Source organism: Stenella coeruleoalba, assembly GCF_951394435.1.
Source record: "Stenella coeruleoalba genome assembly, chromosome: 2".
Lineage (NCBI taxonomy): Eukaryota > Metazoa > Chordata > Mammalia > Artiodactyla > Delphinidae > Stenella > Stenella coeruleoalba.
The window spans coordinates 165,408,807-165,436,220 of NC_137147.1; the positions used below are offsets into that span (position 1 = coordinate 165,408,807).

Below are 27,414 nucleotides of genomic sequence, written 5' to 3' on the forward strand. Positions count from 1 at the left end.
ACAGATGTTCAGCTTTATTTGTAATAATCCCAAACTGTAAACAATGGCGATGTCCATCAACAGGTTAATGGATAAACAAACTCTGCTATTTCCACGCAATCGAATACTGCTCAACAATAAAAGAGGATAGCTTATCAATATTTGCAAGAATATGGATGAATCTCAATTATACTGAGTGAAAGAAGTCAGACCAAAAATCAATTCATACTATATATTTTTATATATAAAATTTTTATATAAAATTCTAAAAAATACAAACTAATCTGTAATGAATAAAGCAGATCAGTGTTTCCCCTGTGGATTGGAATGGGGTTTGAGGAGAGGAGTGACAGGAAGAGGGGACTACAGAGGAGCATGAGGAGTGTGGGTGACGGATATGGTCATTATCCTGATTGTGGTGACCATGGGTATATACATCAATCCAAACTTATGTTTAATTATGTGCAGTTTATTATTTGTTATTTATAGCTCAATATATGTTTTTCCAAAAAGGAAAGAGAAGCTGACCTATTTGAATGTCTCACATGCTGCCATTTGACCTAGGAAATACTAACATTTTTTAAAGGCAGTGTCTCTTTGACTACAATACAATTACGCATTCTTGAAGGTATCAGTGGATCAAATTCATAATCTTATAAAATATACACCAAAGAGAACTTAGGATTTCAGCACTAATAGTTTTTAGGTGAAGAAACTAGCCTGGATGGGGTAAATTGATGTGCCCCGAATTGTACAACAATGCAGTGTGTCTAAACCAGCTGACAGAAATGCGTTTTGGTTTTCCTGCCCCCCATAAAGCAAAGGCACAGTGACATTTTAACAAATGGTCAAAATGTCATGTTCATGTGATCTCAAACCTGACCTCCTGATGGTGAAATCTACTGGTTGAAAAATTTAAGCAATCTTTTGAATCGTTGTTGAGTATAGCACAAAATAAGCAAGAGTTTCATCTGACCATAAATCTCAAAATATTTTGGTATATTCTGTAGACCATATCGATGGCTTTAAATGGAATGCATTGAATATATTTAGTATTTGCTCCTGTGCAAATTAGAAAAAGCCATGCTTTCCTCGGGATAACTTTGCTTTCTACTCGCAGAGCATTGCCACAATATGCTGTTTTTGATTTGCTTAAGATCAAGAGTTTAATTCCATTTGCTGGAGAACGGTCATAATAAATACACAAATCTATGGTTTTTTCAGTGTGAGGGGCACCCTACAGAGTTTGGCAACAATGGAGGCCCTAGATGTACATTTATCAGGAAAGGGAATGTACCACTAGGTTATTAGAAGTCTAACTGCTATAATTTCAACCAAAGCATTTAAATATTATTAACTCTGAAATTTTAATCTTCCTCAACTGGTAAGCAGAAGTGTATTCTCATAACTGTGTATATAAGTAATTTTAAAATTAATTTTATTCACATTGAAGTTTGGGGGACTTTTGGGAATGAGAGACAAGAATTTTCTCCCTCCTTAGGAAGAAGTGCTTTAGACCCTGTCATTTATGACTTGAATATATGTAAATAAACAAGATCAGTTATATTTTAGAAAATACTTTCTTGCAGTAATAGTCTTTCTAGTGTAAGATGACTAAGGATGATGTCATCGTGGCTCAGCACCGTGTTTAGTTAAGACTGCACTCAAGAGAATTTGCTTTGCTTCCCAGCTCTACAGTTGATCCAAGAAAAGTAATTACAGTGATTAATAATAATATTTGATTTTCTAGTCCCCGAGCCCACTCCTCAGAGCTGGTATTATCTGGAGGCAGAGAAACAAATCGCAGGAGGGAAATGGGAAGAATGTCCTACCATTTGAATTTGTAAGCATTACATGGTCCCAAAGCTGCCATTGCAAGCTGCCTGTGTCACCCATGAATTTTTACATGAGATTTTCAGCACCTTGTTTTCCTGGTCACCCCAAAACTCAGGGCAGAGCAGAGGTGGTGTTTTTACTCTTTAGGGACAAATTTTAATGAATACCCCTTAAGGAGCACCTCCTCGTGTTGGTTAAGTGCTGTTAAGGAATTTGTAAGTGGTCATGGAGAGTACAGATTTAAGTGAGTCAGGGCCTCTGCTTGGAAACCCCCAAATGAAACAAAACAAAAATAACGCATCTTTTGTCCTCATCTTTTGTCCTCAAAAGGATCTCACGTTCTCATGTTCTCATCTCTGGCAGGATTTTGATGGCCAATGCAAGGAGAGTTTTAAAATGCCCAAGATTTAATATAAACAAGTAAGTGGAGAGAGAGAGAGAGAGAGAAAGAGACAGAGAGAGAGAGAGAGAGAGAGAGAGAGAAGGCTGCCCAGGGCAGGGCTGAGTTTCAAGACTCCAGTAGCCTTCAGCTCTGCCACTACCAGGAGGAGTTGCTATGGGAACCATTGCAAAAGATTAAATATATCAAGATACATGATTGTGAGAAATGGGTGGGGAAGGGAATTATATTAACGTTGAAACGATGGTTCTTCTATTTGTGGGGTTTTCACATTATTTTTTTCTAAATCATACAAAAACTCCTTCCCAAACACGGAACTCATTAACAAAGAAGTTTGCTGTAGGCGAAACACAGAGAAAATAAAATGTTCCTATTTCACAGTACACATTAAAGTGTTATGATTTTTTTGTAGTGCTTGCTTGTTTTCTGACCCCAGTATCACTTTTGGAGTAGACTCTGCCATCTCCCCTTAACTGGTGAACTAACCTCATAGGATTGTTGGCAGAGGGTTCTGGAGCGGGTCAGCATGAGGTTCCTCACTTTTCCTCTCATCCTTGCATGTAGCACATACACCGTATTTATTTTGTCTCAAATTGTAGAAAAAAAAAATTTAACCTCTGTGGCTCATTGCAATGCTCCTTAGAAAAAAATTTCCAGGAAAGTCAAAGCTAGAAGGATAAGTCTCTTAAGAAAGTTTTTTGAAATAGTGTAAATACTGTGATTTGAATTAGGATTCACCAAGTTCAGAATTTTTCAAAAGAAGCTTTCTCCTCCTCCATCTTATTGTTATTATTCTTACTGTGACTTTTTCTCAATCTATGAGAAGTCAGTTGTTGAATCTCACCTTGCAAGTAGGGAAGCTGGATCAGAGAGTTTCACTAATTGACCCCTGGGGTCCTTGTCACCCAGAGGCAGAACTGAAACCCTGCATCGCCAGGCCACTGTTTTGTCTGTCACCATGTTGCCCCTTTGCCCTCTTGGAAGAATTTATTTATTTTAGGAAGTAAGATTTAAATTAGGAAAGTCCGTTGTTCCTTCATTTTCAATCAACTCGTTCAGATGAGGTAGGTTTCTAAAAAATGACAGGAAAACAGTTCCCTCTTTTGCAATTATTATGGGTCACGGTTCCAAGTAAATCCCTGTAAGGCACATATTGTGCTTTTTGGGTTTACTTTGCCTTTTCCCACCCTTTATTATTGCTGTCACAGTTGGCTGAGGAAGAGCCGTGTGTCTGATAAGATGACGCTCTCCGAAGATTTATTCTCTACACACATTCTGTTCTACAGAAATAGTGTAACAACAAGATACTTATTTTGGAAAACTGTAGTATTCACCACATCTAGATGTATCTACGTTGAAGTGTTTAAAATTAAGAAGTAGACTAAGTAACGTGTCCATGCTTTTTACAATATGGCCTCAAGTTATTTCAGAAATAATATATTTTTCACTTGGAAAATAATGGACAATCAGAAGGAAGAAGAGGCACCTCAGCCAGGTGGGAGCCAGGAGGGAGCAGCGGAATCCGCCCCTTCCTTGAGCGGCCCCTCAAGGTTGGGTCTTCAGAATACATTTGACTGCTCCTTCTTTTGCCCGGTGCAGCTCTTTGGCTGTTTTAGAAATATGCTCAGGGTGGCGAGGGACATCGAAGGCTGGGGATAAAAGGTTGGAGATGGTCCGCTGGTGGGATCAAGGGGTAGTATCTTGGGAGAATTTGTATGGAAATCATGCACAAAGATATTTTTGTTGGAATAAAAATGGATCACCAAGCTTTCTTCTATTAATCAATAAATAACACTAAACAACAACAATACCAACAAGACGACCACCTTCCATTCATGTGTGTAAAGACCATTCGTACGTATAGACTGCATGGCTCATGAGCTAAAGGTGCTGTAAACAAACGCCTCCATCCCACCTACAAATTTTGGGAGGTGGCTGAAAGCAAGGTTGGATAACTGACATTACCTTTATCTAATAGTGATGAGTCTTTGAGGACGGTGGCCAGTGACATGGTCCTCTCCAAGTCAAGCATCACCAGCTCTTCTCCGCCACCCTTTCCTGAGCACTTTTGGTGTTTTCAGCACTACAAACAAGCCCACACTTATTTCAAGATGATGAGAGTTGGGTAATTACATTAATCTTCCCACCACCCTTTGCCGGAGGGCTTTGACGAGAGCATATTAAGTGTACACTCCTTGTTCCTTTCATAGATTTGCTCCAAGTGATCTCACTGTGGAAGGAAATCAAATGCAAAGTCATATTTTAATGCATTTAAGACTCAAGGTTTATATTCAACATGCTTCTGTTTCATTTGTGGGTATTTTCCTCCTCAAGCGCTGTCAATTGCCACTTGGTTTGATTCTTTTCAAATGCAGCTTGGCAGTAATGCTGACCACATCAATTTCATATTCTCTTTTATCTCACTCGAGGATATCAGAGCCTGTTTCATCTTAATGAGGTCTAGTTCTATTCCTATTACCAGGCGATTTTCCTCTGATAAATCAGTGTCCTGTGGTATCACTGCACCCGTAAGAGTAGGCAGGTGTAGAGCGAACCTCCATGCTTCTTGCCTAACTGAGCTATCGCTCTTTGGCAGAGCTGCCTGCTTTCAAGATCTTGAGCAAATTCCTGTCCTGTGCATTTCCCTGTGTCATGCCTCAGCTCGCCCCTCGCAGATGCTCTGATTCGTGGTGGGAAACAAGGTCTCCTTAAGAGGCTACGACATGTGGCTTGAAAGGTTTCGGCTCTCTGTGCAGGGCCACATATGAAAGCTCTTGTCTTTGGTCTTTAAGAAGTGCCAAAGCAGGCCCAAATGACTCTTTTCCCCCAAAAGGATTGTGTTAAATTAATTAACAATAATGAAAAGATTCTGACTTTCCGGCCTAATGCAGCCAAGAGAAAATTCTGAGATGAACATTCATGCATTCGTTTATTCACTCAATATTAATTGAACTCCAGCCTTGGGCAAGACATTGCTCTAACTGATCTGTGGGATACACAGCTGACAGGCCTTGAACGCCGGGTGGGATTAGGGTTTCATTTCGGTTGGGATCAGAGAGGTATTTCCACTGGAGGAAACAGTGTGAGCATTGGCATAGAGATGGAGGGGGCAGAATTTGTACGGGATAAGGATGTTTGGAAAGGCAGGGTGAGATCCAAACATGATACAGTTTATTCTGGTAGGTAAAAGAAGACCATACTTCTAAAGTCAGAGGTGCGCTTTAGAAATCTGCGACTTAATTCGATCCAAGCTATTTCAACTCTTCTCAAAGTGTCAAGACTGAAGGAGTTTGGGTTCAGTAATTCCAGGGGAGATGCAGTGATGACTTGACCTAGGGCAGGAGTGGAGAGAAGACGGAGAATGTTGAGATCAGGGGTTGAGGTTTCAGGAAGACCGTGAGGACGACTGCATTTTTAAAGCTCCCCAAGTGAAATGCAGGAGGAGGATTATGTGATATTGTTCAACATTTTATAAAGGCTTGTTTTCAAGATACTAATATCTAGGGATAATTGCCTTAAGTATATGCAATCGATCCATTTTTCTAAATAGACCACATTGTCTTGGATTAAACCAGATGAGGGGACAGCGGATTCTCTGGAAGGCTCTGGAAATCTCTGGACCTCCTCTTGGCATTCTCTGATTGAGCTCTCTTCTGGGGTTGAGCCATTGGCATGTTTTCAGGGATGTATAGAACTGAAGTCTTTTATAAGCTATGATATATCATGTAGGACAGCTGTTGAGAATACAGAGAATTCTCTCTAAACTGACCCAGGTAAAACTTTTCATGCGCGTCTTAGTGCCAGGCCCAATTATACTTCTCTTGAGCAATTGCTTTCTCTTCTAATAGTTTCAAAAAGAGTGTTTCCTTCTTTGGGTTGGCTGCTAGAAAATGAAGATCCCAGTACTCAGCAGACTTCTAGTGAAGTGTACTTATAGCAATTATTGTTTCTTCTTTCCTCATTTTCTTGGCTTTGCTTTTAAATGTATTGTATGTACTTATGTAAGTCACAGCAAATCATTTTAGGAGTAAGAAGTGACATAAGTAATAACTAAAATGTGAGTCACAGAAAACACTTAATCTTTCAAATATATTCTAGGCTAAGACTTGAACTTTCTCCATTTTTTTCCCCAAGGGTTGAAGCTCTGAGTCCTAGTATCATTCATTTACTGGAATCTACAGTAGAAAAACAATATTGGACGAAAATTCCAGACTTGTGGAGGGCCAGACATGTTCCCAATTCACATTGTCTTTTGGCGTTGTATTATGTGACCAGTTTCCAAATAGTTATTTAAAGAAAGTTCTCAAACATAAATATGAATTAGGAAAGAAAGGATTTGGCAACTTTGGGACTCAGGAATTCCAAGCAAAAATGAGGATAGAACATTAAATTCTTCAATTATCTGATGCAGAATTTCCGGTATCAAGAGGTATAAAACAGGACAGATTTGAAAAAATGCTTCTCTTTTCTCATATACACAAAGAGACATATACTATAGATAGGAGAATAGTTCCACCGTATATATATTTAAACTAATTTTCTTCTTTCAGGCCAATTTGGTCAAAATTTTGCCTACACAATTTCTCCTGGAAAATATAGGCATTAATCTCAGAGTCACATACATCTGTAAATAGTTGAAAATCAAACAGTTCATGCCATTTACACTGCCAAAGTGACACCCCATTTAAATTTTTCAAAAATGTTTTCCAGATTTGCAAATCCTCTTTGATGTTTTAAATTTAATGAACAAGTGCTGAAACGGTTTTACAGTGGAAGTGAGGCTTTTGAACCAATAGCTAAAGTGGCTGTCTCACTCAGATCACCTGGGGACACAATTTCTAGATGGCCAAACGGAATATAACTGTCTGGGAGTCACTTTTTCAGTTAAATGTAGTGTGTGTATTACCGTAATTTCCTGTGGAGAGCACCTGAGCCCGTCCCCACTAAGTCAAGTTCAACACCAAACACCCAAAGTGTTGAGCAATATCGGCTCTTTCCAGAGCTCATATGATTCTCGGTTCTCTGGGCAGGTGTTCAGATGTCTCCAAGGACTTTTAATAGGCCTGGATACAAACCATTGCTGGTGAAGAAGGGGAGGGAAAAAAATCCTCATCTAATATGTAGGGATTTCTTGGACTGAGAACACGAAGAAGTAGAATCAGAATAACGAGGCTTTCCATTAGTTTAGAGAAGGGCTCGAAAAGCTGTGTATATATTTGAACCAAACTTTCCCCTGTGGCAGAGATGACTCTGTGGGACGGAAACAATCAATGAGCCCTCTCCTTGGTTCTTGGGAGCTTGGGTCCCACTGGACACTGTGGTGCGTCCCAGTCGGTGAGCAAGTTAACGTCATCCTATGCTAAGAGGCCTAACAGAACATGCTGTTGCACTGCCCGTTTAAGGCACGTGGACACCAGGTTTCCCAGCGTAGTTCTCCATAGTAACCAAGCTCTCTTGCAGAACTTGTCTGTCAACAGTGCCAGGAGCACTGACACCACCACCAGGGCGGTTGTTAGACATGCAGATGTACTGGCCTCATCCCAGACCTGCCAAATGAGAATCTCTGGGGCTCGAGGCCCTACTCCGCCCCCACCACCCGAGGCCTGATGACAGGTGATCCTGTGGATGTTGGGCCTTCTGCTCCCTGGGCTCTTTATGCCTTTGGTGTTGGCCTCTGCCAGTGCCTTGCTCTCAGCTGTCCTCAACGTGGTACCCTCATTCACAGACTATCCCTGGAGATGCCCTTCAGCTGTTTCCTCCCAGCTGGTATATTTCCCTCACCCCACCCAAGCCCCACCAACAATGCAATGCGTCCTCCATTGTTTCTTCCTAACCCTGCGGCCACTTTATGCGTACCTTCTCCCTATTGTGGGGAGAGAAGAACCCTTGACTATTCCTGGAAGTGGAGACTAAAATCCCCCTTTAAAAAAAGGAAACTTTTTAATTTTCATTTCTTTCTCTCCATGCACTTCAGTGGCTTTTTCCCACTTATTGTGTTCTTAGTCATAAAACTTGAATAGCTCATCTTCCCAGAGCTGGCGGCGGTGGGGGGGGTGCTTATTCAGTTTGAAAACTGCATAAAACAATCAAATACTCTTCCACATTCAACGTGACTGTGCTAGTGACTCACTGGACAGAGGATGCCCTGGTGCCCACAGCTCTCCCCAGGCCAGGGCTGATGTGTATCTGTTTATAGTGGGACTGGCCTCCTGCTACTGGTGGCATGAGTGTATGGGTATGCGTGCCCGAAAGTATACCTGTCGGGTAACAAAATGGAGGAAGAAATAGAAAAACCAGAAATATCATTGTCGGTAAGACTCCCTGAAGTTCATGGCGAGGCTAGTGGTTGAGTATTCAAAGACAGACTTTGGGGTTTGGGTAGGATGTGGTTGGCTGCACATTGGGAAGTGAAGGCTGTTTCCTGGTCCTTTCATTAGAACCTCAAGTTCATCGTGGTTACCTAGAATGCTTCCAAACAGTTTTTTTTTTTTTTTTTTTGAGGATCTTAAATAATTTACCTTCCCCAAAAGAAAGTTTGAACAAAGGTCAGAGGGTTAACTGCATTGCCTCTTTTGAATATACAAATTAAAGAACCCATTTCCCCTGAGCTGGCTTTAATTATTCATCACACGGAAGACTTGGGATCCTAACTCGGGAATCAGGATATTACGGAGTCTTTCTATCAGACTGTTCTGAGTCTTAACAGACTGATTCAGTTAATTGCTCCTTCCCACATATTGCTGTCTTTTGGAGGCATTATTCTACCTCTTTTGAACTTCACTTCCTGCTCACCTCTCTACCTTCACAATTACACACAGATAATCTTTTTTTTTTCCCCTTCCGCTTTGTCTTGAACTCTTTTGGTTTAAATATCTTTCCAAACCCTTGAAGAAACACTTGAATTGCATAAGGATGTCACCTGTGTGCTGTGTGTCCTAGAAAAAACGTGTTGTTCATTGCAGCGCCAGCGCTAATTTTCTCTGACCATAATTAGTTCATCCACCAAGTACAATTAAAACTGTGGTCTTGGGCCTCCCTGGTGGCGCAGTGGTTGAGAGTCCGCCTGCCGATGCTGGGGACACGGGTTCGTGCCCCGGTCCGGGAAGATCCCACATGCCGCGGAGCGGCTGGACCCGTGAGTCATGGCCGCTAAGCCTGCGGTCTGGAGCCTGTGCTCTGCAACGGGAGAGGCCACAACAGTGAGAGGCCCGCGTACCGCAAAAAAAAAAAAATAGAAAAAAAAAAAAAGAAAAGTGTGGTCCTGGTGGCATCACAGAGCAGCTTAGTAGCCGATCTTACTTCCCTTCCCTTGCAATCTTTTAAACATGCTTAGCCCTATTTTTTCGGACGCGCAGGCTCAGCGGCCATGGCTCACGGGCCCAGCCGCTCCGCGGCATGTGGGATCTTCCCAGACCGGGGCACGAACCCGTGTCCCCTGCATCGGCAGGCGGACTCTCAACTACTGCGCCGCCAGGGAAGCCCAAGAGTTGACATCTTAGTAATGCAGTTTATTGGTAGAGAAAGTTTTATTGACCAAGCTCAAAAATCTCTAACATGAAGACCATCTTGTTTTCCATCTACACTGGTGGTATGACATAGTTCTAAAACCATCCTCAGCTCTTTCAAGTGAGGATGCTGTAGAAATACAAATTGTTAATATTAGTACAGTTCCGCATTTCTTCTCTGCTCCTGACAGTTTTTTGGACACGTACACACACTTATCTTCCACTAACACCCAACCTCTCAAGAAATGAGAAAAAAATCAACTGTTTGAAGAAATAACCATTGTCTACAACTTCACTGCTATAACATCCTGCTAGTTTCAGGAGGGAAAAAAATACCCAAACAAAACTATTTACAGCAGTTGAAGACCTGAAGCATTGTTCTCAATGAGAGATTCAAAAGATTGGACATCCCATGTAATGAGCCACTTCTGGCAACAGGGTGCCTGGATTCTCAGATTCAGAAATACCACTGTTTTCGGAAGAATGCCATAGGTCCATTTTGATTACATAATTTATTGAACAGAGCAGTACTCTTGGTACCTTAAAAAATATTCTTGGATTTTGTGAGTGTTTATTATAATTCATTAGTGCAAGTTATGCTCTATTATATAATTACATCAAGTTATGCCAATTTTATTAAGTAATTTCTAGATGGCAGGAATGGCTTCAGTTTAACTCAGCATTTTCAGAGCCCCTGCTTCCTCAGGTCTTTTATGCTCGCCAGCCTTTATTTGTATCTGAATTTCATTGATTCCATCTTTGCTGTAAGCGGGGCTAATGAATATATATTCGTAGTTTTCTCCCTTTCTCCTCTCATTCATTTAAGTAACTGATACTTAGGAGGTAAGCAGCACCCTGCCGTTGACCCTGGGCTCCAACATTATGGAGACTCTCCCCCAGCGCCCCCCCCCCCCCCCCCCCCCCCCCCGCCACACACACACATCACCATTTCTGGTTCTTGGCTATTTTCTCTCCTGCAGGCCTGTGTCTTCAAGGCTGGACTTGGAGGTCTGGTTGTCCCCTCAAATGAAACATCTAGGACAGGATCCCCGGTCCATCCTCGGTGACATAGCCATCATGGTCACGGGCTGGGAACCTCAGAGTGACTCTGCAGTTCTTTTCTCAGCCCCCAGGTTCAACTCATATCCAAGTCTTTGACACATCCTCTGACCCCGACTTCCAGCCCCACTGTCCCCGCTGACTCAGACCTTCACTTCTCTTAAGCTTTAGTGCGCCAGCCTCCCAGCTGCCGTCTGCTTTGCCCTTCCTACCTCCATCCCACCTGTGTGGTCGGATTCATCTTCCTAAGGATCCTGCTCTGATTATGACAATCTCCTGCTCAGAAACCGTCAGGGGCTCCCCTTTGTCTGCAGAATAGCCTACCCACTTCAGCATGGAAGTCAGACCAACCAACGTGAGACCCTCCAGCTGCCTTCCCAGCTTTTCTCCTCCCCCCCCCCTGCGGCCCCCTCCCCTTTGCTGCTACTATTTCTTCTTCTCACACCCCTGCGTGACGCATCCTTATTCTGCCTTTTCTTCAAATTCTTGCTCAAGGGTTGCCTTCTTCATACAGCTCTTTCCAACTTTCCTGTAACCCATAATATGGAAACAGTTGAATCTATTTTAATTGAAACATTATTATTTGCTAGAGACCTAACGACACTGTATTGTTCTCAAACCAGCGTGCCGTAGCTCTGTCTAAAACACAAACTCACTTTACATTTACCTCCAACATCCCCTGGCAGGCAGATTTTGACCAGGACAGGTGTTATTCCTTGGTTTGCCCCACTGGGCCACAGAAATGACATTTGCTTTGCTGTGGTTACCCACTACATTATGCAACGTGCTTCGCCACCATCATGAAGTAGCGATGAGGCCACCACTGCCTGCCTCGCTGTGGGGAGCCTCATGTGCAGAGCAGACCTTGGGGCCGGGCAGGGTGGGGGAACAGAGCTAGCCAGAGGAGGCAGAATCAGGAGGAAGTTGTGCCTGCAAGACTTTATGCAGAAGTTAAAAGGGAGAGCCAGACAAGGACCACGCAAGTCAGATGCCACAGGGAGGATGTCTTCTGGGCAATGAGCTTTGTGGCTACGTTGACCGAAACAAGTCACCCTCTTAACGGGCTGACTCAGATCTTCCCTTATTGTTCCGTCCAGGGACTTAGAGACCACGTCTAGAAAAAGGAGACTCTCAGCCCTTTAACAAGGAATATAACTCAGTGCGCATGTTGCCATCTATCAGTTAAGGATGAGTAATGAGATAAAACACATCTTGAAGTGACTCTGACTCCACTGCCCTGAAAGATGCCCTGGTGATCAGCACAAGGGATCATCTCCTGTAAATGGTCTGCGTGAGGAACCATACAGAGTGACTTGGCCACCTAGTCGTTTATAAAGATCAAGAAAAGAACCCTAGAATTATGGATTTAATCTTAGCAACAATAGGTAAAAATAAAATGGTTAATGTCTTCTTTTTGTTTGTGAATAGCAACTTGAACTAAGTAAATTGACCAAAGAAAGTCACGGACGCTGTGCGTCTGAAAGGGTCACCAGGATTTCCTTACGGATTGTTTATTTCTATGAAACTATTCTTTCCATTTCTCTCAGCCCTCCTTAGATGAAATACTTTAGGAACTTCTACGTATGTTAAGATTGTGTTTTTCAGCTGTTTGCCTCTTAGCGTCCCACGAGCAACACATTTTGCTGCAGACGTTTCTTGATACCTTTAGATGTTGGCTCTAAAGGAAACTTTATTAAAAACGGAAGCTTTTTGCTGAGGAAACTAAGTGGTCCACTTTTATGAGTGTCACTGGACTGAGTTCTCTTTAAAAAAAAACACAAAGCACTAAGCTTTGGAGCACTTCAAACCTCATCCACTGCATTTGATCCCAGATATTATCTAGGCTTATCTTGAACGGGAAAGCGCCAACGGCTCGAGTGCTGAGGCTCTGAGAGCATTTTCACTCGCCAGGAGGCTGATGAAGCTTATTGTTTGCTGTCCAATAAGCTTCAGGTGCTTACTGACCTGGACCAAACTTGAAACATCAGAAAGAGAAAAGGAATGTTCTCCTGATTGAAAGCCCCAAGGAAACCACAAAGTAGAGATGGTCCACAAGGTAGAGCTGGTCCCTTCTTGGTGCAGACGGGGGAGTTGAGTTTTTCTGCCAAGAGTCTGCAGCTAGGGGAGGCTCATTTCCCATCACCTCCTGAGACCGGTGACATCCGACACCACGTTTACAGAAGCTCAGCCATGTTTTCACACCTGGTTAAGTGTCCATATTTCCTCGCATCCAAACAAGAAGAGTTTTATACATACCTTTTCACTCAAGTGTTTGAACTCTCAGGAGAACCATCCAACAGCCTCGTTCTAGAGTTGCTCAGCCCCGAAGGTCAAGTTTATTCAATACCCACAAAGGATCCCAGTGCTTGCCAAGAAAAACAGCCCAGCAGCTGCATCCTTGCATGTGCGGTGCAAGCTTTAAAATATTATCTTAAAGTCATTGCTTTGGGGAAGATAAAGAACCTTCGGCCATACTGGTATTTTTGAGGGCTAGTTAGTGAAATACCTCCCCCCAAGTTATCACTTTTTTCTGCCATTTTGTTCCATTGGCTATGGTTCTCCCAACTGATTAAACTGTCCAAACTTTCCTTTACATAAATTACTTCAATTTTCCTACAGAAATTATAAAGATCCCATATTTACCAGAAAAAAAATGTCGATGAAAGAATTATTTGAAAGTCACTTCTGGGATAAACTATGCTGTTATTTATTATTTATTTATTTACTTATTTTTGGCTATGTTGGGTCTTTGTTGCAGCAAGCGTGGGCTTCTCTTGTTGCAGAGCATGGGCTCTAGGCACACGGGCTTCAGTAGTTGTGGCTCGCAGGCTCTAGCGTGCAGGCTCAGTAGTTGTGGCACACGGGCTTAGTTGCTCCAAGGCATGTGGGATCTTCCTGGACCAGGGCTAGAACCTTGCATTGGCAGGCGGATTCTTAACCACTGCACCACCAGGGAAGCCCCTATGCTGTTATTTTTATTACTTTATTCACAACTGGATATTAATGGTGAAAAATCTAATTAACTCAGTGTTGTGATTGGGCAAAAGAGGCTGCTTTATTTTTAAAAAGAAGGGGCCAAATCCTGAATGGTCTGCGGCTGGTATAAATTCCTCTTGTTTGGTCTTTTCGGGGAGTAAGTTTTGGGGAGGCAGCGGTGCGGGGGACATTTAAAGAACGTGCACATCTTCAGTCTTTCTATGAAGTATCTGATGAATCAAAATGTATTTTCTTTCTTTTATTCTGAAGGGTGAGTTTTCTTATCTCTTCTGTGAATTCAGTATTTTTCAACCCAAGTAAAGGTCAGAGATGACATACGAAATTTTAGCAGCCAAGATAAACAATCTTCTATTAAAGCAAAATATTTTGTGGCACTGGCGAAGCTCGTCAGCTCACTGGGAGGTTTGCTGAGGGACAGTGGGAATGGAGAGTTAAATCAACCAGGGATTTCTAACTTGAGATTTTGCCAGTGTTTCTTTGTATTAAACTGTTACAATTCAGGAGTTTTCGGCCCACAGTATCTTCACTTAAATTATTCCATTATTGAACCTTACTCACATACTTGCATAATTCACTGTGTATCTTTTCCTAGGTTGGTCTTGCAGGATGGTCTCTTGGTAGAAAGAAAGTTGTCAAACAATTACCCTTTTGCTCATGTCACCTCAAGGTGCTGTACTTTTGCTGTCCTGCCTTTGATATTTCTTCATGTTTTTTCTCTGTCCTTTCACTCCAGAGCTGAAAGCTCCTACATAAAACCAGAAGTTTCAGTGCATGACAGACTTTTTTAGGGCGCTGACAGCTTTGCAGTATATACATAAATAAATGAGCTGAAGAGTCCCGAAGGCAAGGGGAAGCCTTCAAAAGAGCAGAGATCTCATTTGCAACCAGAATTCCAATCCTCTCTGCAGGAAGATTATGCAGTACTTAGGGAGAAAGATGGAGAGACACAGGAATGGAAATCGACGCTTTCTTCAGAAATTTGAGTCCCTGTATTCAAAGGTAGATGGGGAGATTGCCAATAATTCATATTCCAGGCAAAGAAGGGATTTTGGCTTGTCGCAACGAACAGCTCCAGGTTAAGAAGGGGAGCAGCCGTCCCGATTTTTCTCCATCTGTGTGATCCTGGACAGAGGTGAGGTCTCTGCGGCCCTCGTGCAGCCTTCCTGCTGTGCTTCCTCTATAAGCTCAGGTCAGAGAGCACCCTGGGTTCTCACCCCTCTGATTTGGACATGCCCAGTTTTCCTTCACTGCTTGTGTGTGGAATTGTTGGAAACATTCTGAGAAGCCATTGTTTGATCTTATTTCCTTTATTATGTTCCCCTCCACATGGAGCCTTTTCTCTGAGGAGCTCAGGACCACATGCCACAATTAAAGGACTAAATTTGAAGTTCAATTATGCCTTGCTGGGTCAGTGCTCTGTGAGCCGAATTATCGAGATCCCGCCGATGACCTGACAAGGAGAAAGCCATCCGGGGCAAGTGGAACCAGGAAGAAGTGAAGGAAATGTGGAAACACTAAGATGGGTTTGTGAGAGAAGGACTTGCCAGGAGCCAAAGTGTTCACAGGGAGGTCACAATGTAGTCGGGGGTCTATTAAAAAGTGACTGGAGGAAAGGAACCCAGAGAGTTTGGGGAAAGCCACTGAAAAGGTACAATTCAGTTGAGAGGGAGGAGAAAGAACTTTCTACCCCTGAGCTGTTCAGAGCCAGGCTGAGACACACAAAATATTCCAGGTTCTGACTTTTCACCAATAGCCCTTCTCTTTTTAAATTACTTTAGATTCACAGTGGCCAGAGGACATGAGCAGTGGTTATTATAATAGTAATACGAACTAATAACTTTATTATGTATTAATAATGATAACAATAGTAAAATACTTACCATTATTCAACATCGAGGTGTACTGAACAGGCGTGGTTGGCTGTATTCCCTCCAAAGTGCTTCAAAGCTGACAGTAAATAATTTTAAGAGGTTTAAGATCAACGGACAGGGACTTCCATGGCAGCCCAGTGGTTAAGACTTCACTTCCAATGCAGGGGGTGCGGGTTTGATCCCTGGTCAGGGAGCTAAGATCCCACATACCTCGCAGCCAAAAAACTAAAACAGAAGCAGTATTGTAACAAATTCAATAAAGACTTTAAAAATGGTCCTCATCAAAAAAATCTTTAAAAAAAAAAACTCAATTATTAAAAAAAAAAAGATCAAAGGACAAACAGACTGAGAGATGGCACAGAGGGGACGAGACGTATCAGTGACATTTCATAAGGATGGAAAGCAGAGGGGAAAGGAAAAGAGACTCATCTGAAATTTCTGTGCCTCCAGAGAGAAATGGCAATAAGGAGTCCTTTTATTATCTCATAGGATCTGGGACTGGCTCAAGAATTGGCAGAAAAGGTAATCAGTAAGCTGGAAATTCTGTTTATGGAGTAGTTAGAACCCCGTCTCCTCTCTCTCTCATTCTTCCTGACCTGAGCAGGGGGCAGGCAGAGTCTCTGTAGAAACTGGAGCAGAGACTCTAGTTCCATGCTCACAAGGCAGCTAATGGCGGGTACGTTGCAGAAGTGAGAGCTGGGAGATTCCATGACTATGTCTTACTGAGAGACGTACCTCCCTACCCCCAGCTCCCTCCTCTGCCGAGGTCCCCAGCACCCTTGCAGTAACTAGAGACTGGAGGATTTCTCTCTAGAGAAATTGTAGGTTCCAGGAAAAAAGACTTGTTGATGTTGATATTTGGGATCATCCTTTAAAATTGCTGGTCCTTGTTCTGCCCTCAAATGCAAAGCTCATAAGCCCTATGGAGGGACCCTGAGCTTATAGTTAGCTCTCTAGTTCCTCTTTCTTAAATGAGTGACGGCTAAGAACCACCAGTTCCTTAGGAGAGACTCCCACATAAAGGGTGAAACAAACCAAAAGAAAGAAAAAAATATGAAAAAACACAGCAATGTGGGGAAGAAAAGAAAACTAAAACGAAACAAAACAATGCCCCAATAATTATTATCTTCATATTGAGAAGGAAGATATTGTATTTATGAAATAAGAACAGTATACAATGAGAAAACTAGAAAGAACTTTTAGAAATTAAACAATAGTAAAAATAAAATATTTAATAGAAAGGCAAAAAGTTGAAAATTGTTCAAAAAGTGGAAGAAGAATGAAGATGACATTTATCCTTATAAAAGGAGAAAAAGATAAGAAAAGTAGAGGCTTGATCCAGTAAGTAAAATATCTAATTGATAAGAATTCCAGAAAGAGAAACAGAGAAGAAAGAAGGGAGAAAATGATCAAAGATATGATTCAAGAAAATATTTTAAAACTGAAGGACATGAGTTTCTACACTAAGATTCCAAAATAATAAGCTAAAACCAAAAAAAACCAAAAATCAGACAAAACAAAGCACCCAAGACTCATTATGAAATTCTAGAGCAATAGGAATAAAGAGAAAACCTCAGAAGCTTCTACAGATTAAAAAAAAGACAAGGGCTTCCCTGGTGGTGCAGTGGTTGAGAGACTGCCTGCTGGTGCAGGGGACACGGGTTCGTGCCCCGGTCCGGGAAGATCCCACATGCCGTGGAGCCTGCACGTCCGAAGCCTGTGCTCCCTAACAGGAGAGGCCACAACAATGAGAGACCCGCATAGTGAAAAGAAAAACAAAAAACCCCACAAAACCAAACCAAACACACACACACACACACACACACACGCACACAAAATTGAATTTTAGAATTGCACCAGACTTCTTAGTAACAACAGTGGAAACTGGAAAAACAGTATTACGATGCCTTTAAAATTGTAAAGGAAATGTTTTCCAACCTGAAATTCTTGAGCAAGTCAGATTAGCAAATGAAAGTGAGGATTTTTAAAGACATATTAAAGTCTCAAATAGTGACCTTCCCTGTGTCTTTTCTATAGAAGCCACTAGAAGATTGTTCTAGGAAGACAAAGGAGTAAAGAGAAAGATAGAAGATCAGGAAGTTGTGCATCAGGTGCAAAAGAGAGAGAAAAGAAGTTCCCGGGTTGATGATGAAGAGAAGGCACAAAACTGCAGCCGTGCATAGTGAAACCAGAAGAGATTAGAGCAGGACAGAGAAGGCTCCAGGGACGTGAATCAAAAAAGGGTTAGAATTTATGACGCCCGTGGCCATGTTAGGAGACCCCATCTCTATCAAAGAATGATTGAGTGATGGGGTATAGAAAACCAATCAAACAAACCAAACAGAGGCAACTATGAACCGAAAAAAAATTATACCAAGAAGGGAAATGTTGTCACAATTCACTGTGTGATTCAGCTGGAAACAATAATTGCACAGAGTAACAAAGTTATTATATAATGTTATGGGAGGATGGTGGGGAACAGAGACTCTGTGTGTGTGTGTGTGTGTGTGTGTGTGTATTTATTGGTATAAAGAATTAAAGCCTCCCCTGTTTTAATAGGGAACTGATACATCAGGTCTGAATTTAATCATAGTATTTAGAAAAATGGAAGCAAGTATCAGAAGAATCAGCTAAAAAGCTGAAGCTCTTGCCACTGGGCAGTAGGACTCAGTGGAAAGAGGTGTGAGGAAGGGAATAACTAGTTATTCATGATAAACTTTGTAGTACATTTTTTGTTTAAATTATGCACAAATATTGATTTCATAGAAACAGGCCACCTACACTCTGCTTGGCGTTAGGCATTCTTTTCCATAACTGTACGTGAAGCACTACGTTATCTCCTTCCTGGCCGTATTTACGCAATGGTTAGGTAGCTTGAAATTGTAATCTTTAGCCTATCAATGTTTCATAGAAGCATGATTCTAGAGAGCCCAGTAAAAATGCTTAATGGCAAAAATTGAAGAATTTCAGAAGAGAAACGACGGGATATGGTTTTAAAGGGGATAGAAATAAAACAAGTCAAAAGTATGCCTCACTGAAAATAGGGGGTGGAGCTGGGGCCCTGAGCCAGGTCTCAGGATCCAAAATGAAGTGCTCGTCCGTGTCACAGAGTCACCCATCTGGGTCACCTGCCAAGCAGAGCACTAGAAATAAGCAGTTCTGTGATTTTGTCATTCTTGCTGTTGGGTGAATCTCAGAAAATAATGACTTCTTTGAAGTCAGGACCATGAAATTGCCATGGAAATCATTCTGTGCCTCTCTGGATGATTTTGAATAATTATGAATAAAATAAGCGAAGAGCAGCGTTAACGCAGAATGTGTCTTAAGTGCAGAGTCAGAATTAATACCTCGTTTATTTATTTATATCAGCAGATACATTATTTGGGGGGGTCGATCATTGTGCGGAGTCAGAATTAATACTTTGCTTACTTATTTACATCAGCAGATCTTTGGGGGCGTGGTCATTAGTGAAGTTGAATTTTTTAATTTCAGTCACATGTACTTAATCTGCTTTTCGAGCCAAAAAAGGAAGATGATTGCCTTGATGTTGCAGAATGTTTGCTGTAAGGACAGCATGAAGGGGCAGCTCACAGAAATCCGTCCTTTCTTTGATTTCATAAGAAAACTTAGCAAGATCCCACAGCACTGAAATGTTGGAGGCGAGGCAGTTGTGACTCACCTGCCCCTCTGGTCTCCCTAGCGCCCTGGGTTATCTCTTTCGAACCAGCCCTGATTTTGATATTGAATTTTTTAGGCTTACTGCCTAAGTAATTACCCGTATCAACTTTTTAACCCCTTGTCCCTGAGCAGGTCTAGACTTTCCCCTCACATTCAGTGTCTTCCATTCTGCATTCTCAGCAGAATGAGAATTTACACAGCAAGGATCGTGTTGTCGAAATCAGATTATAAAACTTTATATACTGTTAGTGCCTTGGACTCTATAAAAATCAGTTTTCATGCCCTGCTTGGGTTTGACACCAGACTAGGAAAAGCTGAACTCTGGGTCCTGAGGAATCCTCTTGCCTTCTCGACCACAAACTCACGTCCACTGGAATCTTAGAAGTAGCCTAAGCGGTCTGGTTGTGATACTTGCCAACATTTGCCTTAAGCAGGCCCTTAACTTCTTTCATAGTTCACTTTTAAGATTATGCAGTCTCTGTATGTCGATGAGACTAAACAGTGTCAGCTGCTGGCTTTTGAATCGTTTCTCTGATGGTGTCTTAATATTTCTGTGTTCTCACCTCCTTCCCCTGGAGGCATCATCTCGCATGACTAGAGCTCTTAGTTCCACCCAAGACTGTAGTCTAAGGTAGACCAGACAGATGATGGATGCAGAAGACAGATGTTTCTGAATCCACAGTCACAGCTTTAGACTATGTCAAACACCCAAGGAAAGGGCTATTATTCTGTCTCACTTATACATGCAGCATTTGGGTTCAGGTGGGGTGTGAGACACAGACGAGCTACCTGTCCATGGAAAACGGAATATTCTGGCTTCCCTCTCCCCCCGGTATCTCTCTGTTTCTGTTTATTGCTCTATTTTTCTTTCCCTCTCCTGGGAAGAATAGCTCAAAACTGGGATGCCTCTATTGTGAAAGGTTTTCTCTTTTTTTAGAAAGTTCAGTTATGAGCTCATCTTTTAGACTTGTGTTTTAAATTGCTTTCCTTTTAATCTGGATCTTGGCTTCATTCAGCATAGTAAACCACAGCATTAGAATGGTAACTCAATTCATTTTTAAGGATTTTATTTTTCTTTCCCAAACAAGAATCTAACGCAAAGACACTTCTACATACTCTGCAAAATCATTTGTTATGTTAAATCTTCCTTTCACCAAAATTAATTTCTAGATCTTGATAATGACTTTTATTAGATAGTTTCAACCTCTGAATATTCTTTCCAACATACGGACAGCGCTTTAAGAGAAACAATTTCTGAGTAGGGGAGATGGAGATTTCTGGATTTTCTTTTGATTTGGGGTTCAAATCATTTGTCTGGGTCAGACTCAGAGTAGAAAACAAAGTTTGGGGTCAGTCATTCTCTGGCAACTCCTCTTCATCTTTGCCCCCCAGCTTTCCCCACAGCAACGTATGAAGGCTTATTAAAGTCGAGAACGTCGAAACAGCTGTGGGCAGCCGAGTGGACAAGGCAGTGGCCTGTTGGAAAATGTCTGCAGTTACATTAAGCTGAGATTCTCCACACTGGGTGATGCTTTCAACAACAGTGCTGTTTACAGACCCACCGGATGGATGAAGGAGGGATGCCCTAATCCTCCCCAGTACAGTTTATTTTCTATGTGGTTACTGATAAAGATAAAAATCTCTATTGTCGAGGGGTTATTTTCCTCTCATCTCTCATTTCCTCTGCTTAGGGAAACCTCCCTTCTTATTAGCACAAGTATATTTACGTAAACAGAGGCTGGGGGAAGAATGTGTGGTTTTAAAAGATCCACCTCTTGACCTGTTACCACTAAATGTTTTCATTAAATCTTCCCACTGACGTCTGCTCCTGATTTCCAGTTTTGCCAGTTAAGCTGCACTGATGCACCTGCGGGGACAGGTCAGGCCGGCTCTCACTTGAAGACAAAGACTGGACCAACCCGACCTCTGTGATAGAGCCGTTCCTCCTTGCTGCGTCCGCTCACATGCTTACGACAGACATCACTACTCTCTAATGAAACCAGGGAGGAGATTCGCACCCTGAGAACCTGGTCATGTGACCAGGAGGACAAGATGTGTATCATCCTATGGGGGGTTTTAGAGCCAATCACCAGCGTCAGAGGGAGAGACTCAAACCAACCATGATGTGTATTTACAAGTGAGATCAGCTAAAAGGAGCCTCTTAAGTAGCCTTAAGTAGAGAAAGAAGTCACACCGGGCAGCCTAGAGAGGTTTGGTGGAAATGATGGAGGGCGGCATCCGTTCTCCTTGGGTGAAGCTGTGTGCATTTCTGTTTGTGCACATGAGAAAGGGGAGGTGGACCAGTCGATCCTAAACCACATGGATGTTTCCATCTCATCTCTTTTCCCCACTGGTGAATCGTGTGGGGTGTAGACGGAAGGGAAGAGCTGGGGGATAAACAGTGCAACAGAGGCAGCGGAAGTGGTTCTTGGTTGCTTGGAGCCGTTGATAGGGGCGTGGATCTGGCATGGCTCCTGACATCTCTCAGCTTTATTCCCGCAGTCCCCAGACCCCCGCCCCCGTCTCCTGTGCTCCCATTCATCCATGTATTGTCCCGGGGTGAAGTCCACCCCCCCAGACAGTACAGTATACACAAAATCCTTCCTGATCTGGCCGTTTCCGTCCTCCAGTTTGATCAGCCAGCTAAGCCCGAGTTGCTCCCTAAGTGCCAAGCACGCCCATCCGGTTCTCAGTTCTCCCTCCACCGTGCTCATCTCACCTCCAGCCTCCTAGATGTTCTTCATTGTTCTTCTCCTCTTGGAGCCCAGGGTCAGACTACTGCTTCCATGTTTCCTGGGGAAAACTTGAACAGACAGTCCTCTCTTAGAGATGCTGATTTCAAAGATCCAGAGAGAGAGAGAGAGAGAGAGAGAGAGAGAGATCCAGGCACGCGTAGTGTGAAAGGCTCCCCTGGAAATTCTGAGAGCTTGGGAACCATGTGTGAACATCACTTCTCTGGGAATCTTCCCTGATCTGCCCCTCCCAACGGAACGACTGTGTCTTTGATTGTGTATCTCTCCGATAAATGTCCACTTCATGAGGGCAGGGACTCTGGCTTAGAAGTGCTTCAAAAAATCACCCTTGAACGGAATTGAAATTGGAGAGTGTTTCCATTATTCCTCTTCTGCTCTTGCTAAAACGAAAGCAGACTTCTTTGTGGCTAGCTTTTGCTGGTTTTTAGAAAAACAGGACTTAAAAAAAATAAGACCGTAGGAAAATTACAAATCTGGAATAACAAAATTCTTACAAAGGCTGGCGATATTGGTCCCTGGTTGGTGTTTAAATGTGAATGATGCCAGGATCACACTTACTTAAACTTTTTTTTTTTTTTAAAGGTTGAATCCAGTGAAATCCCTGCTTCTCATTTTTTCAGTCTTTCGTACCATGACGTGGAAGATGTCGTTTCCTCAGGAAGAAGACTCACGTGCTTGGTTTGCTTGCATCTCTTCCAATGTATCTCTTCTCTCTCTCTCACTCTCTCTCTCTCACACACACGCACGTGTGCACATGCACGTGTGCAGTTTTCTGATAGATCGTGCCGGGATTGAGACACCCAAGCTGAACGTTGTGGGTTCCTCAAATTTGCAAAATCCCATCATCTTCCTTTGCTTCCACACTGTCCCGTTTTCAGCACACCCTTGCTTCTAGAAGTCTCCTGAGGTAAATGTATTTCATGGATGCTGAGAGGAGCAATGCCTGATCCTGACTCTGGATTCTCTGCAGGTCTAGAAGACCCGATTTTATGCTATTAGCTGTTATTTTCGTTGATGCACATGCTATTATCTGATTTAAACATCGAAGGGATTATTTTGTTTTGTTTGTGCCCCAGAGGCTTAAAACAAAAGGAGGGAAGAAAAAAGCCAGCACCATTTTGAAAAGGAAAGCATCCAGTAATTAAATATACTTTCCCAGAGAGCTGAAGAACAGATGTTCTGTCTCTTCCTGGAGTGGGAGGGTGTGGGCTCTGAGAGGGCTGTACCCAGAGCATGTTTCATAATCTTAAAAAGTCAAGGGGTTTGAGGAAAGTCCCTAAGCATGGGAGGTCTGGTTGGGGTAAATTCCTATTTGTGCAGCAACACAAAAGGGAATTTACCACAGTTTTTGGCAATCATATATTTCTTGAATTTTTTTTTTCACTGAACTCTCAAGATGAGAAAGATTTTTATCACCGCAAATTAATAGAGTTTTTGAAATTGAGAAAAAAAAAGAACCTTTTAGACTTGGCTAAGACAGTTCTACTGAGTAAATTGTTACAGCGATTTCCTTAACAGCCTACTCTGCAGAAGGAAAGTATGGCCATGTGAGAAGTGAAGCAAACTTTGGAGGAAAAATCATTAACAAAATAGATTGAAATGAAGGAAAATTCTTTTTATTCTATTTTCTGTAAAAATGATTCTGAAACAAGTAAGACTATTAGAGTCACCTGAGGAACCTTTTCACACACACTCCTGCCTGATCACCCCTCTCCCACCAGCCTCCCCTCAGACTCTCCCAAAGTCCATGTAATTTATTTTTTACTTTTAATTTAATTTTTTTTTACATGTTGCTCCATTTATTTGGCATATGGAGTATATAATTATCATCATTACAAGTAATGATAAGATGAATAGCTAAACCAGGGTTCATATTTCAAACTATTTTGTTGGGACAAACTCCATAAAATGGAATTATTTGGTCAAAGAAAAAGAACGTTTCAAAGTTCTTGATATATTGCCAAACTGGAGTCCAAAATAGTGTGCACTGATTTATGCTGCCTATATCTTTGTCAATAATCCTTGAAAAATTTGAGAAGGAAGAGAATATTTCCCTGTTGTCTAATTTTTTTATTTCTTCGATTAGAGAACGAAAGAAAACATTTTTTCGTCAGTTATATGAAAGGACATGTAATTTAGAAAGACTCCCAGGTTAATTCCAAAATGCTCTCTCCACCCCACCTAGAACCCTTGTCCTCAATTTTAGAACCAGCATTACAAAATATAAATTACTGAAGAAAGTACAGCTTCTCAAGGCTCTTTCAGGTGGAGGATGACTTGATTTTTCTGATAGCCTGTCCTATGGCCTCTCTCTAAATGGCTCCATGGCGCTGGTCCTTCCTGTTCACACAGATCAGCCTCTGAAGATGAAACAACCACTCCTGATTTCCTTAGACGCTTGCTTCAAAGTGGAGTCTCAGCTGATCATTTTGTGTGCTGGGTCCATGATTAAATTCCTTCTGTATCATTTCTAATGTTACTCTTTTCTGATCTCTCTTTCACTGAACGTGAAATATCTGTGTATCTGAAATCTTCTGGGACTGAAATAAATCTCCAAAGTTATACAGTTTTTAGATTTGGAAGGAGCGCAATAGATTGTCTCCCACAATTTTGCAGAGATTCATTTTATAGTATTGTAGTCAGCCACTGCTTGTCTATTTGCAAAAATTAGGCCTGCATTCCTTCATGTGGAAGTGTGCTTTATTTGGGGAGAGTGCAGTATTGAACCAAATGAAATGCCCTTCTCTTAAGGTCTTCTCGTGCTATGAATCGCAGAGAGAGATGGTATGTCCTCCTTCAGCAACTGCTTCTCCTGAGCCCAAATCAAGCTGTCAGTCAGCTTAGGAGTGGAATACACTCCCGTTTGGCAATCACGGACTCCACGCCCTCTGCTGCATTTGATTTTTCCACGGACTCACAATTCTCCTGGTAATTGAGCAGTCCTCTTAGTGATGTTCACATGACCCTCCTACGGCAGTCAGGGCGGGGAAGGGAAACAGGACTGTACTTCTGACCACGACAACCACCTGACAGTTGGACATTTGGGATTATATAGAACAAATATCTGTTCATGGAATTTGTCCACTACCATCTGGTAGTTTGGGCATTACTGGGATGCAGCTTTAGTTTTTTTGTGTAGAGAAAAGCCATTTGAATCTGGGCTTCTGGGGTCATTTCTCACGTTTCTTCTTCAGAAATTTGTGCACTTGGTAAATATATTTTCACTGCTAAGACTAAACTTGTTCACTTTTCTATTAAAAGTTTGGACCTATCTCCATTCCAAAATCCTAGTCTTCTTAGAAACACTAGGATGGTTCCCCTTCCTTACTAATGTCTGTCACCTAAATAGTTGCTTTGTATTCTGTTTATCCTCTTCCCTGACACTTAATAAAGATTTCAGAAACTCTCTACTGCAGTTTCTTCCAAAATTCCATGTGTTTGAGATTGATGAGCTTCTTGATAAAAAGATGCCACATGGAGACTCCTTAGTCTGTGTCCCAGAAGACACTGTGTAGCCTAAATTCAAGACCAAGATGGAAGGACTGGTTGATTCTTAAAGTAGTTCCCATGTGCACCACGTGACTAATCTAATCAATGCTTTGGGCTTTGAATTTCTTCCCCCGTAAGAGATGTTGAAGTTCTAACCCCAGTACTTGTGAATGGAACCTTATTTGGAACTAGATACATTTATAGATGTAATCACATTAAGATGAGATTATCCTGGTCATATTGGATTGATGGCATGGGCTCTAATCCAATGACTGGTGTCCTCATAAGAAGAAAAGAAGAGACACACAGACGTACACAGGGGAGAAGGCCACGTGAAGACGGAGAAGAGATTGGAGTGATGCAGGTAGAAGCCAGGGAGCACTGAGGATGCTGGCACTGCCAGGAAGAGTCTAGGAAAGATTCTTTTCTAGAGCCTTCAGAGGGAGCACGGTGCTGTTGACAACTTGATTTCAGCCATCTAGGCTCCAGAAAGTGAGAGAATAAGTTTCTGTTGTTTTAAATCGCTGAGTTTTGGTACTTTGTTTTATGGCAGTCCTAGCAAACTAACACAGCTCTCAAAAAGGGCTTTCGGTTTCCTTGGATTGCAGAGGAAGAGACTTGGAACTCCTGTTTGCAGACCTCGTGGTGTTAGAGGCAGAGCCTGGAAGGAAGAGTCCAAACACCCAGGTCTGTGGCTCTCGGCAGTTGTGTACCTGTGACCCTCAGGCTTTTTCACTCACTCGCTCCCTCACCTAGCAGGTGTCTGTTGAGTATATCTGAGTCCTGAGATTGAGTCCTGGACCTTAATGAGCTTTCATTCTAGTAGGAAAGACAGACAATAGATGGAAAAATGGGTTCAAAAGTAAACAATGATGTCATTGCATTAGTGTTCAGGGCCAGGGAGAAAAGAGTGTCCCTCGTTCCCGTCATAATTCCTGAAATCTTTGGCATCTCCAGAGTGCAACTGAACTGAACTTGGGTCCACTTGCCCACAAAACCAATCTACTGACACCCAGTTTGGACGAAGAAAAGTGTAGTGTTTATTGCAGGACGCAGCAAAGAGAACAAGCAGCTTGTGTGCAAAAGACCCGAACTTCCCCATGGCTTTCAGGGAAGGGTTTTTAAAGGCAACATTTGGGGTTGCCGTTCATGGACTTTCTTCTGATTGGTTGGTGGTGAGGTGACAGGGTGATGTTTCAGGAATCTTAATCATCAACCTTCTGGTTCCAGCCAGTCTGGGATCTCCTCTGTGCTTGTGGTCAGCAGGTAGTCACCATCCTTCACCTGCGGGTGGGAGGAGATATTAGTTCTTGCAGAACAACTCAAGGATACATGTCAGATTCTTGTGTACATCCCTTGAGGAGAAACTAGGGCTCTGTTTTATCACTGAGCTATTGTTTAAGTTATCATTACTTTTCTTGCTTTACTGCTTTTCCTTTGTGTCTGCTCCCCCACTTCCCTAATTAGTAACTGCTTGAGTCTGCTCTTTGGAGCTCAGGAAAGGCCTAGGAGACTAGAGCCTTTTTCTACAAACAAGAAGCAGGGGACGTGGAGGGGCTTTAGTACCCGGAGAGCCCTGTGGGGTCCTGCGCGCTTTTAAGAGGAAGAGTATATTTTGTGTGCTGTCGAGATGGCTTGTGGCTGGGACCAAGGCATGACTAGAGGGCTGACACCTTTAGCCCCAACCCCCACTGGGGAGGGGAGAGGGCTGGTGAGGAGTTAATCACCAGTGGGCAGTGATTTAATGGGCTGTGCCTGCATAGTAAAGCCCCCATGCAACCCCTACAAGCTGATGAACACATTGAGGTGGTGGGAGGGCAAGGTGCCTGGAGAAGGCAGAAGGCCCC

The 27,414-nt window shown here is 42.4% G+C and overlaps 1 protein-coding gene across 1 annotated transcript in view; it reads left to right on the plus strand.

Annotated features, from left to right (window-relative positions):
* The window catches only part of LOC307182394 (uncharacterized protein), a gene marked incomplete at its 3' end in the record, with an annotated part of 88,778 nt that overhangs the window by 49,487 nt on the left and 11,877 nt on the right, over window positions 1–27,414 (plus strand). The window lies entirely within an intron of this gene.